Consider the following 18,931-nt stretch of genomic DNA (forward strand, 5'->3'; position numbering starts at 1 on the left):
CACTGTAATGTAAAATGCATGAGGACAGAGATTTTTATCTGTTTTGTTCCCTGCTATACCACTTATGTCTAGAAAAGTTAGAAAAGATCTTGGCATATCGCAGGCACTATGTTGGACACAGAATTTGCAGAATCCACATCAAGGATAGATTTGCTGCACAACTGTGGGGATTGTGACTAGCTGAAGACCTCCAGTTGCCAACTGCTTCAGGGTCTGCCTCTATTGCAGAGAACTGCTTTGCCGAGGGTCACATGCATCCCAAGGCCAGCCACCCACAGGCTCTATCAGTTGGGCTCTGGCACAGCTCACTCTGAAAGGCAATGTTCACTCCACAGTCTTCCTCCTTCAGGTGCCTGGAATTTCTCAGGACCTATATCACTATTTGATGCCCCCTCGGCCCATACTTGCATCCTCCCTTTGTCTTTTCCTCAAATGATGATCTCTGATAAACATATGGTGCCCTAACTTTGTCTCAAAATCTACTTCTAGACACCCCCAACCTGTAACAACACAGTAAATACTTGTTCAATGAGTGAAGATACAAATGAATACGCCCGAGTCAGGAGTGGCCCAGTTCCTGCAGTGGGTATGTAGCTCAATTCCCAAGAACAGAGAAGGCTGAACCTCAGAAGTGATGGTTCAACAGATCCAAAGATTGAGGCGAAGTTAACTGGGTGAAGATGGTGAGGCATTTTAGGCCACAAACCCAGGCCAAGAGCTCAGCCTAGAAGAAGCCTGAGTGTCTCCAGAACAAGAGCAAGGGGAAGCACAACAGAAGAGGAAAAGGGAAGCCACGGTTTTTCATCTTCTCCTGTAGAAGCCCTCCACGGCCAATCAGAAAAACCTTGATCTCCATGAAAACCATGGCCCAAATTATTAGCAATATTGGTTCCTTGTTCCTCTACAAAAACTTGGACCTTATGGTAGGCAGAATTAATAGCTCTCCCCAAATGTCTACATCCTAATCCCTGGAACCTGTGGATATGTTACCTAACATGGGAAAGGGATTTTGCAATGGTGAGATTATTTTAGATCATCAGGTGGATGCAACAGAAAGACAACAAAAGTAAGGTAGGAAGGTCAGAGCAAAAGTTGAAGATATTATACTTCTGATTTTGAAAGGGAAGGAACGGGTTCTATGTTATGGAAAGTAGGGGTCCTCTAGAAGCTAGAAGCTACAAAAGGCCAGAAAAATGGATTCTCCCCGAGAGCCTCTAGAAGGTACAGAGCCCCACTGGCACCTTACTTTTAGACCAGGATGGACATCCTCCCCCCAAGAGATGGAGCCAATGAAAATTTACGTAAAAAGAGATACACATACACATGTGCATGCATTCTAGTAGCTGTGTTTCTCTTGTAAGGAAATAGCAGTTGAACATTTATATCCTTCTAATAATTGTGGTATGGGCGACTGCCTTCGTATACACATATTGACATTTCAAGAATACCAACTATGTGCTAGGATTATGCCTGACCCTTTAGGTGTATTCTTTCATTTATTTCACTTTATGCCCATCTTAGCACTATGGAATAAATATTACTCTCTCCACTTTACGAAGGAACGCATACACTTAGGCAGGGAGACCCGTTATGTCTAAAGCCAAGATTCACACAGATTAGTCTATTCCTCCTCAAGTCCATCATTATTCCCCTAAGATATTTAGGAATTCCTCATCACAAGCCTCTTCCTCCCTCTAAGATTTACATATTTCCACTGTGCCATCCATCTTCCCCCCATACACAACACACTCTATTCCCTCACCACAATGAAATTCTTTCTCCTCTACCCACCTGGCTTCTTAATACCTGGCTTTCATACCAGCTGCCTCTTTCACATGGAAGTCTCCTCCTCCTCATCTCTGCCTGGTGTTCTACTTACCCTTCAAGTGGTGGCATAGATACCAATTCCTCCAAGATAATAATAAATCACCTCTGGCTACTTGGCATTTAGTGCATTTCTGTTTAACGTTTCAGCCTCAAGTTGACTCATCGTGGCTGAGCTCTAGTGGTTCTTAGAACAGCCACACCTCCAAGTCTGCCCTGAAAGTCACCCAGTCCCTAGCATACTTCTCATCATGCACAGGAGACTCACCTGAGTCACGGAGCAGCCTGAAGTGCCCCAGGAATAGCTTGCTGTGAGTCTGGGCCAGGGCCCTGGCTAAGGGTTCTCAGTCAGTCCTTTCTCAGAGGCTCTGAAAAGCTTTCAAGCTCCTTGTGTTCTCAGATCTGAGTCTATTGTCCTGTAAATCAAACCAAGTAAAAACTCATATTTCTCCCCTAAAACAAAGAGAGCACAAGTCCTAAAAGAGATAAAGTACTCTTATTATGTAGTTTCATAGTATTCTTTTCTTCCCCAGTCATTTTACTTATAATATTTCATGAGCACCTGCTGAATAGAATCTGCCTTCCTTTCTCTGTCCCTGAGATGTAACTTCCATGTGGCTAAGGATTACTTTGATATTGTCTACAACTGTTTGCTCAGTACATACTACAAAGCCATAATAGAAACTTAATGCTGATTATGGGATTGGGTAAGAGTGAAAATGCATCCGCTTGCAGTTGTTAGAAAAGAAAATGCATTAAATTATATATAACACATTGATCTTACAGAGCTCTCTACTATTAACTAAAAGAAAAATGGTCACTAGTGTTTCATGGTTTGGGATATTTTTTAATGATAATCCCAAAAGCCACCTCCAGGCATGTACCCTGACTATATTACATCACTAACTGACCTCTGAATCTGTCACATTGATGTCAGCTGATGATGGAGACCTACTTGAGGTTTTCTTATTCCCTGGAGCAGAGTAATAAAGAAGACCTTTTTCATTCCCATTCTCTTTCACCGAAGTTAAGACCTTAAGGAGTCTTTTCTACGCCATTTAGTTGCCACTCTGTGATCTAAGGGGATAAGGAGCAAGATTCATATAAACCATTCTGTGAAAGTAGAAGGGGGGAGAAAAGCAACTCTCTCATGTTCCAGGACACAAAAAATCTGGCTGTTATATCAGGATAAGCTGCAGTGTATCTGCTAAGCAGTGCCATGTCCTCAAAGATACAGAGCTAGGTTTCAGGGGTTGGCCTTCCTTAGCGATCTGCAGCAACGACTGATTAGTAGGGCAAGAACAGAGTAATGACAATCATGGTAGTAATGACAGTAACAGCTGTCAAGTAAGAAACCACTTCCTATGTGCCAGGTATTGGGCACTGCCTGCATTGTATCTACTACTCCTCACTAAATCTCAAAAAGCAATGCTATTGTTATTTCCATTTCACAGATGGGGAAGTTGAGCTCAGGAAAGATGGAGGGACTAACTCAAACCCAGGGATTTTTGACTCTACATCCCGTGCTCTCCACCACTATGGTAGTTCTTCCCAATGACTACAGGTTCCCCATCCGCTCAGAGTTTACTCCTTAGTGCACCACTTCTTGAGTAGAAGCACTTGCTTCCTCTTAGAGGGGAAGGACTTACTTTATGCTGTTTTTAATTATAAATGTATCAATATGAGTGATTTTTGGCTATGATTTTAAAAAAGAATTAAGAAGCTTAAGGAATGATGTAAAAGAGTACTGAACAAGATTTAAAATGAGTTGAAACAGATTTTAGTAACAGTAAAGATCTGTCCTTAACAATCATGCAGAGGAATAGCCCTAAACTAGAATAACTGGTTTTTGCGCCCTATTTCTTTTTTTTTTTTAAAGGTTAACATGGTAATGTATAAAAAATACCAGATCTAATAGAGTCATAGAATTTGGGCTTAAATTCTGTCTCTCCCTACATCTTGCACAAACCGGGGAAGAAAAAAAAAAAGTGAAAAGCATCTATCTCAGTGTACTAATGTATACTAAAAATATGTTTAAAAAAGCTGAAAACTCAATAAAAATGAATTGAATCTGACTTCACACTCAATCTAAGAAATTATATATTCCAAGGGAAATAATTCTAGCCTCTATTTGTTGCATAACAATATCACTGTTGTCATCTGAAGTTTTTTGTTTTGTTTTATTTTGTCTTGTTTTTATTTTCAAGAAGGTGTTGGCAGGTGCTTAACAGGTCATGGAAAAATTATGTTTTTGGTATGCAGCAATAAGGCTAAGATACCCCTTCCAGGCTGACTACTAAATGATGTTTGGTATTTTCAAAACATAACACCAATGCTTTATAATCAAATACCCATTAGTCCAGATTTTAATTTTAATTAGTAATTGATATTTTCAAAAGTCCTATCTTGTACCATTGTTTCTATAAATGTATCATAAGAACAAGCATGCTGTTAGAAAATGTTTAAGCTAATTTTAAGAATAATTTAACACGGGCAGGTAATCAACTCCTCTTCATTCCCATGATAAATTGAATTTTTGCCAATAAAACATGTGGTATCTCATTTTAAAACATAGCTAGCTAGCCACATTAATGCATTTCCTTGCAAGTTACCTAAATCCTTCATTTGAAAACCCTTTTCAATGAAGAAAAATGTATTATGCATCTAATATATGCACAAGATTCTTCTCCAGGCACATGGTGGTGGAGGGAGAACAGAACAATTCACAAGAAGCTTACTAGAATTACAAGACTCAGTGTAGCAAAACCCGCTCTAACAGATCCAGAGTGCAAGTAAGTGAAAAGTTCCTTGTGGGGGCCACGTGGGTGGCTCAGTGGGTTAAAGCCTCTGCCTCCGGCTCGGGTCATGATCTCAGGGTCCTGAGATCGAGCCCCGCATCGGGCTTTCTGCTCGGCAGGGAGCCTGCTTCTCCTCTGTCTCTGCCTGCTGCTCTGCCTGCTTGTGATCTCTGTGTCAAATAAATAAATAAAATCTTAAAAAAAAAAAAGTTCCTTGTGGGATATGGCACTTTCAGTCAACACTGGGCCCTGGGGCCAGAAGGAGACGTGTTCATCTGGGCAGAGACTACCTATCTGTAAGAAAAGCTGAAAATGGCTCTTCATGCACCACTCCCAAACTAAAAACTTCCCCAAGTAGTAATAACTACCATACAGCCGGATGGCCCAGTGAGACAACAGATGTCCATCCTGAATGTCAATCACCAATAAAGTCTGTGAGTGTTCTGCATGGGATTTTTTTTCACTTCAGAGGAACCCAATTAGGCACAGGTGAATTGACAAGTAAATAACTAAAAGGTCAGAAATAGATTTGGCCCCTCTGTGGCCAAAACAGAGATTTTTCAATTCATCAGGCACATTTCAGGGAATCTGACTGTCAGACTCAATCTGACAAACTGAATGCCACAAGTCACCTAGTTCATTGGTCTTTGTTATTATGTTTTAAAATTTATTTTGGGTTAATGTTTTGTTGTGTCTCTAAGCCTAAGCTAAAAGAACTTATAAGATCAAGTATATGGATAAAGAGTACAGTGTAATATTTAATGGGTATACCATAAAAGAAAGGTGTTTTCCTATATGTAATATATTATAATTCACAAAAAGTATTAGTTACATCAGTAAAGGTCTCTGAGACATGCTTTTATAATATCTAGGCTACTTCCAAATGTCTTTTGCCTGTGATAAGCAGTGGTAGCTTCTCAGCTCTTCTACTTTCTGGAAAACTGTATTTCCCTTAAGGCACTAATTCATTCTGATTTTCCAGGTTGGCTCCAATATGATGTAATCTTATTCTTCTCCCTGAGGCCAGTTCATTAAGTAAAGACTAAATGTCATTTTGTTGCCTTTGTTCTACTCTTTAAATAAACGAACTCATGAAATGGAAAATAAAAAGCCTTTGTCTGCCATGTGCCCCAAAATATGGTCATCTTATGAATGCAAAGACATTACACAGTGTAAAGCAGCCAATGCGTAAATGATGCTTGCAAACTGAGCTCTAGGGTTTCATAACTACGTAGCCCACTGACCCAGAAAAACAGCAGCCATTTGGATTCTGTTTTCTTCACCTTCTATCCAAGGGGGGAAAACGCATGTGAATAAGAAAAACAATCAAAACCTTCATCAAAAACTACCTGAAAATGTAGACTTCAAAGATGAAGAAAGAATAAAGAGCAAGAGAGCATGGTACTGGCACAAAAGCAGACACATAGAACAATGGAACAGAATAGAGGGTCCAGATATGGACCTTAAACTATATGATCAAATAATCTTCGACAAAGCAGGAAAAAATATCCAATGGAAAAAAAGACAGTCTCTTCAATAAATGGTGCTGGGAAAATTGAACATCTATGTACAGAAGAATGAAACTCAACCATTCTCTTACACCATACACAAAGATAAACTCAAAATGGTTGAAAGACCTCAACGTGAGGGAGGAAACTATCAAAATCCTAGAGGAGAACATAGACAGTAACATTGGCCTTCGACATTGGCCACAACTTCTTTCAAGAAACATCTCCAAAGGCAAAGGAAACAAAAGCGAAAATGAACTTTTGGGACTTCACCAAGATCAAAAGCTTCTGCACAGCAAAGGAAACAGTCAACAAAACAAAGAGGCAACCCACGGAATGGGTTAGATATTTGCACGGAAGATATTTGCAAATGACACTAGAGACAAAAGGCTGATATCCAAGATCTATAAAGAACTCTTCAAACTAAACACCAAAAAAACCAGTTAATCATGTCAAAAAATGGGCAGAAGACATTAACAGACACTTCTCCAAAGAAGACCTACAAATGGCTAACAGACACATGAAAAGTGTTCATCATCATTAGCCATCAGGGATATTCAAATCAAAACCACATTGAGATACCACCTTACACTAGTTAGAATGGCCAAAATTAACAGGTCAGGAAACAACAAGTGTTGGAGAGGATGTGGAGAAAGGGGGAACAATCTTATACTGTTGGTGGGAATGCAAGTTGGTGCAGCCACTTTGGAAAACAGAGTGGAGATTCCTCAAAAAATTAAAAATAGAGCTGCCCTATAACCTGGTAATGCCACTACTGGGTATTTACCCCAAAGATATAGATGTAGTGAAAAGAAGGGCCATCTGTACCTCAATGTTTATAGCAGCAATGGCCACAATCGCCAAACTGTGGAAAGAGCCCAAATGCCCTTCAATAGATGAATGGATAAAGAAGATGTCGTCCATATATACAATGGAATATTACACAGCCATCAGAAAGGAAGACTACCCAATTTTTGTATCAATGTGGACAGGACTGGAGGAGATTATGCTGAGTGAAATAAGTCAAGCAGAGAAAGTCAATTATCATATGGTTTCACTTACTTGTGGAACATAAAGAATAACACGGAGGATACTAGGAGAAGGAAAGAAAAAGTGAATTGGGGAAAATCAGAGGGGGAGATAAACCATGAGAGACCGTGGACTCTGAGAAACAAACTGAGGGTTTAAGAGGGGAGGGGGGTAGGGGAATGGGTGAGCCTGGATGTGGGTATTAAGGAGGGCACAGATTGCGTGGAGCACTGGGTGTGGTGCATAAACAATGAATCTTGGAACACTGAAAAAAAAATAAAATTAAATTAAGATCTTAAAAAAAATAAAAGGCAGGGCACCTGGGTGGCTCAGTGGGTTAAAGCCTCTGCCTTCGGCCCAGGTCATGGTCCCACGGTCCTGGGATCGAGCCCCACATCAGGGTCCCTGTTCAGCGGGGAGCCTGCTTCCTCCTCTCTCTCTTTGCCTGCCTCTCTGCCTACTTGTAATCTGTAAAACAAATAAATAAAATCTTTAAAAAAATAAAAAAATAAATAAAAGGCAATAATAATAATATTTAAAAAAAAATAAAGAGCACCAAAATAGGGAAGATAGAGAGGAAGGTCTTGTAATGACAGCTGAGAATGGAATTCCCTAAAAAATTATCCAGGTAGGTCAAGATTTGTGATTCAGTGTTATCAATACTAACCACCACTCCCTTGGGGATCTCAGAGATTTGCCAAGATACAGGTTGAGTGCTCTGTCTGCTCCCAAAATATGTACTTCCTTTCATCCTTGACAAATAAACAATAGTCTTATTCAGAAAATGCTTCTCAATGAATCAAGCACTCTCCTCAGAGAACATCCCCTTGGCAGTAAGTAAGTAAGAAAGAATGTGTCTTTATTAAATATTTGTTTAAATAGTTTACAAGGTTCATTTAATGACTGCAAATCATGGGATAGGGTCAGCCTCAAATCAAAAGCCATACGTATTCACAAATACATTTCTTGGGGGGGGGGGGGGAAGACTGCCACTAAGACACAGGTGTATGGGACCAATGTATCTTATTGAGTAATTTGAAAGACATGGCAAGATAGTCAGGGAAAGCAACAATCAAAGAAATTCATCAGGGTGGGCTATTTAATAAGATACAAGTGCCTCTTTTACTCCACAGTGAGCTCTCCCTTGGAGCCCAGACTCCCAAGTTTAAAAATTGGGACATATCTCTATCTGGGTATCTTTTTTCACTATAGTCAGAAAAGGGTATGTTGATAAGGAACACTGAAGACCGCTAAAGAAGAAAAATGTCCCTGAGCATTAAAGTAAGCTTCTAGGGAGGGCCTACCAACCCAATTCTATCAACTCACCTGGTGACCTAGCAGTGGTGTAGTCCATAAATGCAGGAATGTTTGTTCTTCATTCACTGCATCATAAAATAGAAAGGCTGCACTGTCATTAAGGACATCCTCAACCACAGACCCCACCTTCATCAAAACTCAGACACATGTTAAATGTCAGGTCAGGGACCCTTTGCCATCTCTGTAAACCGCCACAATTTTAATTAGCTCACTTAGAAATTGCCGGGGTGGCGGGGGGGGGGGGGAGGAAGGGGGAGAAAATGTAGAAGAAAATAACCCGGTACAAATTCATATGAAAACTCAGCAATACTCAGTAAATACTTTGAAAATGAAGTAAATTAGAAAATAAAACACTGGAGAGATTGAAAGACTGCAAGTCATTGAGAATGTTGAAAGTCATACAAAGGATTTTATTCTTTTTTTTTTTTTTTTTTTAGAGAGAGAGAGCGAGCGAGCACAGGCAGACAGAGTGGTAGGCAGAGGCAGAGGGAGAAGCAGGCTCCCCGCCGAGCAAGGAGCCCGATGTGGGACTCGATCCCAGGACGCTGAGATCATGACCTGAGGGGAAGGCAGCTGCTTAACCAACTGAGCCACCCAGGCGTTCCTATTCTTTATCTTAAATCAATGAGAAACTATTGAAGGGTTTAAAGCACAGTGGTAACATGATCCATTTTGCCAACTTCAAAGATGACTGTAGTTGAATGAAAATAATGCATTAGAGTCACAAGCTCATGTGTGCGATATCATCCATCCTCCATTTTGAAGCTCAAATCAAAAAATGAGTCATTTACGTTTTTCTGGGGGTCTTACTTCTTCGACTGGAAGTTCCATGAGGGCCAAGAACTCAAGTCTTCACAATTTTTCTTAACCTCCTCAATGACTACCTGAATGAAGGCAACTTAATTAATTAACATATGTGCCGTTCACCTGTAAAAATTCTCAAAAAGGGATGGAAAGGGAGTGAATTTCTTTCTCATATTGGAACAAGACCCACCATGCAGTGTATTCAGATTGCCAAGCCTCATCTTTATGAAACAATTTTCATGTTGAGATAACAAATCGGTGCCCATGTCTGGACTTTTTGCTCTCTTTGCAAACATCTACCTTGATGATAATCCTACTTGTGGTCTTTTCTCCTCTCCTCCTGACATAGGAAATCCTTCTTGCCACTACCTCATTAGTTCTGTGCATAGACAGAGAAAGATTCTCTCCATGACTAAACTCTATGCAGGCTCCTCTGAGCCTAACCAGACCCCATCCTTGGGCAGGCATATCCCTTAAGAGCCAGGTTTTAGCACGAATCCTAAAATTGTTTCGCCAGAATTCCCCTGCTCAACATCTGATCACCTTGATACCTAATCACATTCCTCGTCCCCCCCACCACCCATCTGACAATGTCTGATCACCCTTCCTGCCCTTAACAAGAATCCCATAAGGTCACTTTAGCCAGAATCCCCTCTCCAACTGTTTGCTTTTAGTAATTTTCCATCCACTGATAGCCCTCCTCCACAACCATGTTCCTTGGCTATAAATTCCCACTCTTCCTTGCTGTATTTGCAGTTGAGTCCAATTTCTCTTCCCTATTACAAAACCCCACTGCATGGTAGCTGATCCCTACAGCTACCATGACAGTCCCCCTGAATTAAATCTACCTTACCATTCTTTAACAAGGGTCTCAAATATTTTTTTCACTAACAATACTCAAGAAGGTCTGTAATATTTTCAAAGAGCCAAGTCAAAACTTTCTCTTTAAAGACAAAAAAGAAAAAAAAAGGTTTACATTTTCTGATGGGAAAATCAGTGTGGGAGGTGGGCATTTGGATACATTTTATTATTAAGATGTATGTAACTGAAATCTTCAATGAATATATTCTGGGCTCAAGATACACTCAGCCAAATACGCTATATCATCTTTAGCACAACCCTCTCTATTCAACGAGAGTCTCATGTAATAAGCAGCCAGTAAGTACTTGTTGACAGTAAGAAATCTGGGAGCTACAAAGCCTTTTAGTTATCACTGAATGCCTATTTTATTCTCATGTGTAGGGAAGAGAATTGACCCTTCTCAGACATATTCCCAATAAGATTTAAAAAATAAATAAAAAGGTTTCTGGGTTAGTGTAAGGTAACTGAAATTTTCAGTTAACAAAAACATCTTATTTAATGTAAAAAATTTTATGTATTTTTTTCTATCAGTAAACAAAGCTTATTTTCCTATCAGGTAAAAATTCTTCGAAATACATTTTAAAACATACTATACACATAAAAATACAGCAGAAAGTTAAAAATAAGTGAGGTTATAAGGAAATAAAAATGGAAGAAAAAAAAACTTGGATGAGAGAGACATCATCATGAATTCAAAGATCTATCAAACCAATGGCATGTTAAAAACAGGGCAGCTGAAGGCTTATGTTCTTGAAAGAATCAGAAGTCCAACCCACTATAACGCCTTACTTTGGAATTTCCCTTAACAGAAACCTTTGTAAGCTACAAAAATTCTTTTATATATTTTGTTTTTCCCCATGGTAACCAAAAGCTTTCCAATGAAAGTGTTATGTTCAGTAACAGATGCCCTTGGTATCTTTGGCCTGTTCATATGTTAACGGAAGATCTATCACACTGTCAATCTTCATTACCCTTTCATTCTGATAGGTGATAAGAAAGAAAGAGAAAGAAATGGAGAGAGAGAGACTGGGGGTGGGAGGGACAGAGGGAGGGAGAAATGAGGGAGGGAGGGAAGGAAAGGAAGGAAGAAAGAAAAAGAAAGGCACATGAAATACCAACCAATTCATTTACAAAGTTTACCAATCTAGGTGAAATTTTACTGCCACTCTTTGACTAAGTATTTGTTTTTTATAAAATAGAATTCTATAAAAGACTTACAGATCACTGGAATGACAGGTCATTAGAGACATAGGATAAGTTTGGGGTTTTTTTCATTTCATTCATTTAAAGTGTAAAAAATAAGTGTGTTCTGGCGCTTTATGAATTCTACAGCTATCACCACAATCAAATTTAGAACATTTTTATCACTCCCAAAATAAGCCCGAGCCCCCATTTCCTTCTTCTCCCAGCCCCTAGCAATCACTGATCTCTGTCACTATAGATTTGACTGTTTTACAAATAGAATCATACAATATGTGATCCTTTGTGATCGGCTTCTTTCACTTAGCACAATTTTTACAGGGTACAATCCATGTAAGATCAGTACTTAATTTCTTTCTGTTGCCAGATAATATTCCATTGTATGGATATAACCCATTTCATTTGTCTATTCATCAACAGATAGACATTTGAATCAATTCCACTTTGGGGTTATTATGAATAATACTCCATGAATATTCATGTACAAACCATGTAGGGACATATATTTTCATTTCCTCTGGATATATACTGAAGAATGGAGTTACAGGGTCAATCATTTTGAGGAATGGCCAATGTTTTAAAAAATGGACAAGGTTTCAGTTTCCCTGTGAGAGGTTTTAAATTCATGAATGTACATTCAATATTTGAAAACTTATTAAAATAGAGTTTTAGGTAGATAGTGAGTATCTAGAAAATATAACCTGCTTGCCTAGAAATTTTGGCGGGGGAGAGCTTTGGACATATTTCTCCACCAAATCCTGTTTTTACTTTCAGGACAAGATCTATTAAATTGTGTAGTGAAGCAGTCAGCTAAAAGACAAGCTGGAAAAAGAGATATCAAACAGGTTTCTGTTTTTCAGGCAAATATTTTCTCTGCTAAATTAGGCTCAAAACTATACCAACCTAATTCTACAGAGTTTAGTACTTATATTTCCAGACTATGCTTAGGATAGCAATTACAATTTTGAGACTCCACATTTAGCATCTATATTACACCTGTTTATGTCATTTACTGTTATCCAAATAGATTTACATTTTTACACACATATTGCAAGGTTTACTGTTCACCTCTGTTTTCCCTCAATTTTCGTCTATCTCAGAGTTTCTGTACTGTGATGCCTTTGTTGTTACAGTACTGTTTTGAGCATATTATTTGTATTGCATACATGAGGTAGTCTCTAAATTCTTCCTTATTTAAATATATCTTTTACCAGACAGGGAAAGGATTTTTTTTGACTGTATAGAGAAGACTTTGTGTTCAGTAAATTGTAGGTGCTACTCATTTTAATGTCCAGTGTAGCAAGGGAGAATTCAGACACCAGTCTAAAGCTTTTTCCTTTAAAAATAACTTACTCTGAGGGCACCTGGTGGCTCACTGGGTTAAGCATCTCCCTTCAGCTCAGGTCATGATCCTAGCTAGGGTCCTGAGACTGAGCCCCATATAGGGGCTTCTCTCTCTGCTCTGCTTTCTCTCTCCCTGCTGCTCTCCCTGATTATACTCTGCCTGTCAAAAAAAATACATAAAATCTTTAAAATAAATAAATAAAATAACTTGCTCTTCCTAGAAGATTCTAAGTTGTTTTTTTTTTTTTTTCTTTATGGTCAAAGGTCTTTGAGTACCAATTTTTAGTAAAATTTCAAGAATTTTACTAGGTATGGGTCTCTTATTACCATTGCCTAGAATTTGGGGAGTCTTTCCAATCTCCAATTTAGCTCAATGAAAATTTCTTCTATTATTTATTTTGTATCCCTCCCCCATCCTTTCTTTCTTCTTCTGAATGAATACTTACTTGTTAGGTCTCTTGGAAATGATTTCTAAATATCTTTTTTCTCTCACTATTTCCATGTGCTTGTAATTTCAATCTATGTTTTGTGATATTTCTTTCACTTAATCTTCAAGGGCACTAATTTAAGTCTCTATAGCATCCATTCTTTCTTTTAATTAATATTTTAGTTTGAAAGCCATGATAATGAGTGTGTGTATGAGTATGTATATTTGAGTATGCTATAGTGGAATCTACATAACTGTTCTGTCATCTGTCTGTTCAAATCATCTGTCTTTTCTGGGGAAGAAGGCAGCAGAGCAGGAGGACCCTAGGCTCATCTTGTCCAATGAACACAACTAGTTAACTATCAAATCATCCAAAATACCCAGGAAATTGGCCTGAAGACTGGCAGGACAAAATCCATAACCAAAGGTAGAGAAGAGGCCACATCAAAGAAGGTAAGAAGCGCAGAGATGTGGTTTAGGAGAGAAATGGATCACAGTCACTGCAGTGGGGAGGGAGCCAAGGTCACAGAGAAGGGAGAAAGACAAGACTAGCACACAGGGAGCCCACCCAGGGAAGACAAAGCACATTGGAGCTGAGTTGGAAAGCAAGAGGGGGAAAATTTCATCAATCACTGCAACCAGCAGAGCTTAAAGCCTGGAGTTTCAAAGTCAGTGGGCTTGGCACAAAGAAATCCCAGAGGCACTGGAACTGCTCTTAGAGAGAAGGCAGGGCAAACAGCCCCAAGACATACAGCATTGAAACAGTGATCTGTGGAGCAGTTGGGGCACACAAGGGGAAGATTATTTGCATTTTTTCCTGGTGTGTCCCTAAGAGGCAGCATTCAGGGAGATACCTCTCCTGGAACAAAGGAACTGGCTGGCCCCATTTTCGTCTCCTGCCCAACAGCATAAACACAAAGCTACCTGCCCAAATCAGGGCAGCACCAACACTCACCTCCTAACTTGCTTATACCAAGGCTTGCTGCCCCCACCCCTCACTCCTGCCCCCATGCTCTAATGGCATCACCCTTCCTAGTCACACTGGCTTCAGTCCCAACACAGTCAGCCCCTCCCCAAGAAGACCAGCCCAGACTCCTGTCAACACCATGTTTCCCAATCTGGGAGCCCTTCTTCATAAGGTCATCACCCTCAAGATTAGAAGTAGCCGACTTCCCTAATATACAGAGACAGACACAGAGACTTGGACAAAATGAGTAGAGGAATTTGTCCCAGATGAAAGACTAGGATAAGGCCAAAGCTAGTGATCTAAGGGAAACAGAGACACATAACAGGCCTGATAGAGAATTTAAAGTAATGATCATAAAGATACTGGACTTGAGAAAAGAGTGGAAGACATCAAAGGTATCATACCTTAACAGAGAGATAGGGAATAACATAGCAGAGATAAGGGGCTAAATAAATAAAATGAGAAACACACTTGATGGAATAAACAGCAGGCTGGAAAAAGCAGCGGAATGAATTAAAGACCTAGACAACAGGGTAATAGAAAGTAATCAAGCTGAACAAAAGAGAGAAAAAAATATGAGAAAATACTTATGAAACTCAGTGACTCCATCAAATGTATTAACATTCATATTATAGGAGTCCCAGAAGAAGAAAAGAGAAAAAGGGGAGCAGGATATTTATTTGAAGAAAGAATAACTTAAAACTTTCTGAATCTGGAGAAGGAAACAAATATGCAGATCCAGAAAGAACAGAGAACCCTCAACAAAATCAACAGAAGCAGATCCACACCAAGATACATTATAATTAAAATGGAAAAATAATAAAGAATAAATTTTAAAAGCAGCAGGACAAAATGAAACAATTACATAAAAGGAAAACTCCATATGGCTACCAGGGGATTTTTCAGCATAAACTTACCAAGCCAGAAGGGCAGGCATGATATATTCAAAGTGCTGAGTAGAAAAAAAAAATCTGTAGCCAAAAATACTCTATCCAGTAAAGCTATCATTCAGATCATTCAGTATAGAAGGAGAGATAAAGAGTTTCCCAAACAAACAAAAGCAAGGGGCACCTGAGTGGCTCAGTTGGTTAAGCAGCTATCTTCAGCTTAGGTAGTGATGGTCCTGGGATCGAGCCCCACATCAGGCCTCTTGCTCAGCAGGGAATCTGCTTCTCCCTCTCCCTCTGCCTGCCTCCCTACCACTTCCCCCTGTTTGTGCACTGTCTCTCACTATATCTCTCTCTGTCAAATAAATGGATAAAATCTTTAAAAAAAAAAAAAAGAAGAAGAAGTTCATGACCACTAAACCAGCTCTGCAAGAAATTTTAAGGGGACTCTGAGCAGAAAGGTATGAAGGTAGGAATGTGAGAGTATGAAGGTAGGAAACACAAAAGCAGAAAAAAATGAGTATTTTCATAAAATATGAGCCAATGAACTCACAGAATAAAAGGATAACACCTTATACTTAAAATGTGAAGAGGAGAGGAGAAAAGAATGGGTTCAAACTTAAGTGACCATCAACTTAATATAGACTGCCAAATGCGGAAGACATTATATACAAACCTAATGGTAACCACAAATCAAAAACCACTAATAGGGATGCCTGGGTGACTCAGTCAGTTAAGCGGCTACATTTGGCTGAGGTCATGACTCCAGGGTCCTGGGATTGAGTCCCCCACTGGGCTCCTTGCTCAGCGGGGAGCCTGCTTCTCTGCCTCTGCCTGGCATTCTGCCTGCTTGTGCTCTCTCTCTCTCTCTCTCTGACAAATATATAAATAAAATCTTAAAAAAAAAACACTAATAAATATTCAGAGAATAAAAAGAAAGAAATTCAGATATATCACTAAAGAAAACCAGAAATTAGCAAAAAAGAAAGATGAGAAAGGAGCAGAGACAATCTTCAGAAACAACCAGAAAACAAATAATAAAGTGGCAATAAATATGTACCTATCAATAATTACTTTGAATGTAAATGGATTAAATGTGTCAATCAAAAGCCATAAGGTGATAGAATGGACTAAAAACAAAAAAAGATCCATCTATATGCTGCCTACATGAGACTCATTTTAGATCTCAATATACCTACGGGGGCACCTGGGTGGCTCAGTGGGTTAAAGCCTCTGCCTTCAGTTCAGGTCGTGATCCCAAGGTCCCGGGATCCAGCCCCGCATCAGGCTCTCTGCTCAGTGGGGAGCCTGCTTCCCTTCCTCTCTCTCTGCCTGCCTCTCTGCCTACCTGTGATCTCTGTCAAATAAATAAATAAAATCTTTAAAAAAATAATAAATAAATAAGTAAATAAATAAATACACCTACATATTGGAAGTGAGGGGATGAAGAAACATTTGTCATGCAACTTGATGTCATCAAAAGAAAGCTGGAGTGCCCATACTTACATGGAGCAAAACAAGACTCCAAGGGAAAAAAAAAAAAAAGACTGTAACAGGAGACAAAGAAGGGCAATATATAATTATAAGGGGGACAATTCAACAAGAAAATTTAACAATTGCAAATATTTATGCACCCAACATGGAGAACCCAAATACATAAAATAGTTAACAATAAACATAAAAGGCTAATTGATAATAATACAACAATAATAGGGAATTTAACACTCTACTCACATCAATGAACAGATCATCTAAGCAAAAAATCAACAAGGAAACAATGTCTTTAAATGACACACTGGACCAGATGGACTTAACAGATACATTCAGGGCATTCCATCCTAAAACAGCAGAATACACATTCTATTCAAGTGCACATGGGACATTCTTCAGAAGAGATCACATATTAGCCTACAAAACAAATTTCAACAAATTCAGCAAGATTGAAGTCATACCATGCATCTTTTCTGAACACAATGTTATGAAACCAGAATTCAACCACAAGAAAAAATCTGGTAATAGCATAAATACATGAAGGTTAAATAACGTGCTATTAAACAATGAATGACTCAACTAAGAAATCCAAGAAGAAATAAGAAGTACATGGAAACAAAAGTGAAAACACAATGGTTCAAAACCTTTGGGATATAGCAAAAGTGGTTCTAAGGGGGAAGTTAATAGGAATACAAGTCTACCACAAGAGGAAAAATCTCAAATAAACAACTTAACCTTACATCTAAAGAAGCTAGAAAAATAAAACAATAAAAACTAAAACCGGCAGAAGGAAGGAAGTAATAAAGATTAGAGAAGAAATGAATAAATAAACTAAAAGAACAAACTAACAAACAAAAAACCAGAAAACAAAAGAACAGATAAATGAAATCGGGAGATGGTTCTTCAAAAAAAATCATTAAAATTGATAAACCTCTAGCAAGATTTGTCAAGAAAAAAAGTGAAAGGACTCAAATAAATAAACTCACAAATGAGAGAGGAGAAATAATAACCTAGCAAGATTTGTCAAGAAAAAAAGTGAAAGGACTCAAATAAATAAACTCACAAATGAGAGAGGAGAAATAATAACCAGTACCACAGAAATCTAAATAATAATAAGAGAATATTATGAAAAACTAAATGCCAACAAATCGGACAACCTAGAAAAAAATGAGTAAATTCCTAGAAACATATAAATTACCAAAACAGGAAGAAACAGAAAACTTGAGCAGAGTCATAACTAGCAAAGAAATTGAATCAGTAACCAAAAAAAAACTCCCCAAAAAACTGAAGATCAGGACCATATGGTTTCACATGCAAGTTCTACCAAACTTTGAACAGTTAATACCTACTGTTCTCAAACTATTTGAAAAAATAGAAAAGGAAGGAAAATTTCCAAATTCATTCTATGAGGTGAGCATTCCCCCAACACCAGAACCAGAAAAAGATACTACAAAAAAAGAGAACTAGAGTCCAATACCTCTGATGAACATAGATGCAAAATTCTCAACAAAATACTAGCAAACCAAATCCAACAATACACTAAAAAAAAAAAAAAAAAAAAAAAAAAAAAAAAAAAAAAAAATTCACCACACTCAAATGGAATTTATTCCTGGGTTACAAGGGCCATTCAATTCACAAATCAACCAACATGATATATCATATCAACAAGAGAAAAGAAAAGAACATATGGTCATATCAATAGATACAGGAAAAAATGACAAAGTAAAATATTCATCTGTGATAAAAATCTTCAACAAATTAGATTTAGAGGGAACATACCTCAACATAATAAAGGCCATCTATAAAAAAACCCACGCTAACATCGTCCTTTAAAAAAAAAAAGAAAAAGCATTTTTTATTTATTTGAGAGAGTGAGAGAGCACACAACAGGGAGGGGCAGAGGAAAAGTCTGAAGCAGACCCTGCACTGAATGTGGAGCCCAACGCAGGGCTCAGTCTCATGATCCTGAGATCATGACCTGAGTCAACACGAAGATTTGGATACTTGATAAACCATGTGACTCAGGCATCATGCTAACATCATCCTTAATGGGGGAAAAACTGAGAACTTTTCCCCTAAGATCAGGAACAAGACAGGGATTCCCACTCTCACCACTTCTAGTCAACATAGTACTGGAAGTCATAGCCATAGCAATCAGACAACAAAAAGAAACAAATGCATCCAAATGGGTAAGGAATAAGTAAAACTTTCATTATTTGTGGATGACATGATAGTATATATAGAAAACCCACCAAAGACTCCACCAAAAAACCAGTAGAACTAATCAACAAATTCAGTAAAGTCATGGGATCCAAAATCAATGTACAGAAATCTGTTGTGCTTCTATCTACAAATAACGAAGCAGCAGAAAGAGAAATTGAGGAAACAATCCCATTTACAACTGCACCAAAAACCTTAAGATATTTAGGAATAAACTTAACAAAGAGGTGAAAAACCTGTACCAGAAAAATGTA

The sequence above is a fragment of the Martes martes genome, assembly GCF_963455335.1.
Source record: "Martes martes genome assembly, chromosome: 1".
Taxonomy (NCBI): domain Eukaryota; kingdom Metazoa; phylum Chordata; class Mammalia; order Carnivora; family Mustelidae; genus Martes; species Martes martes.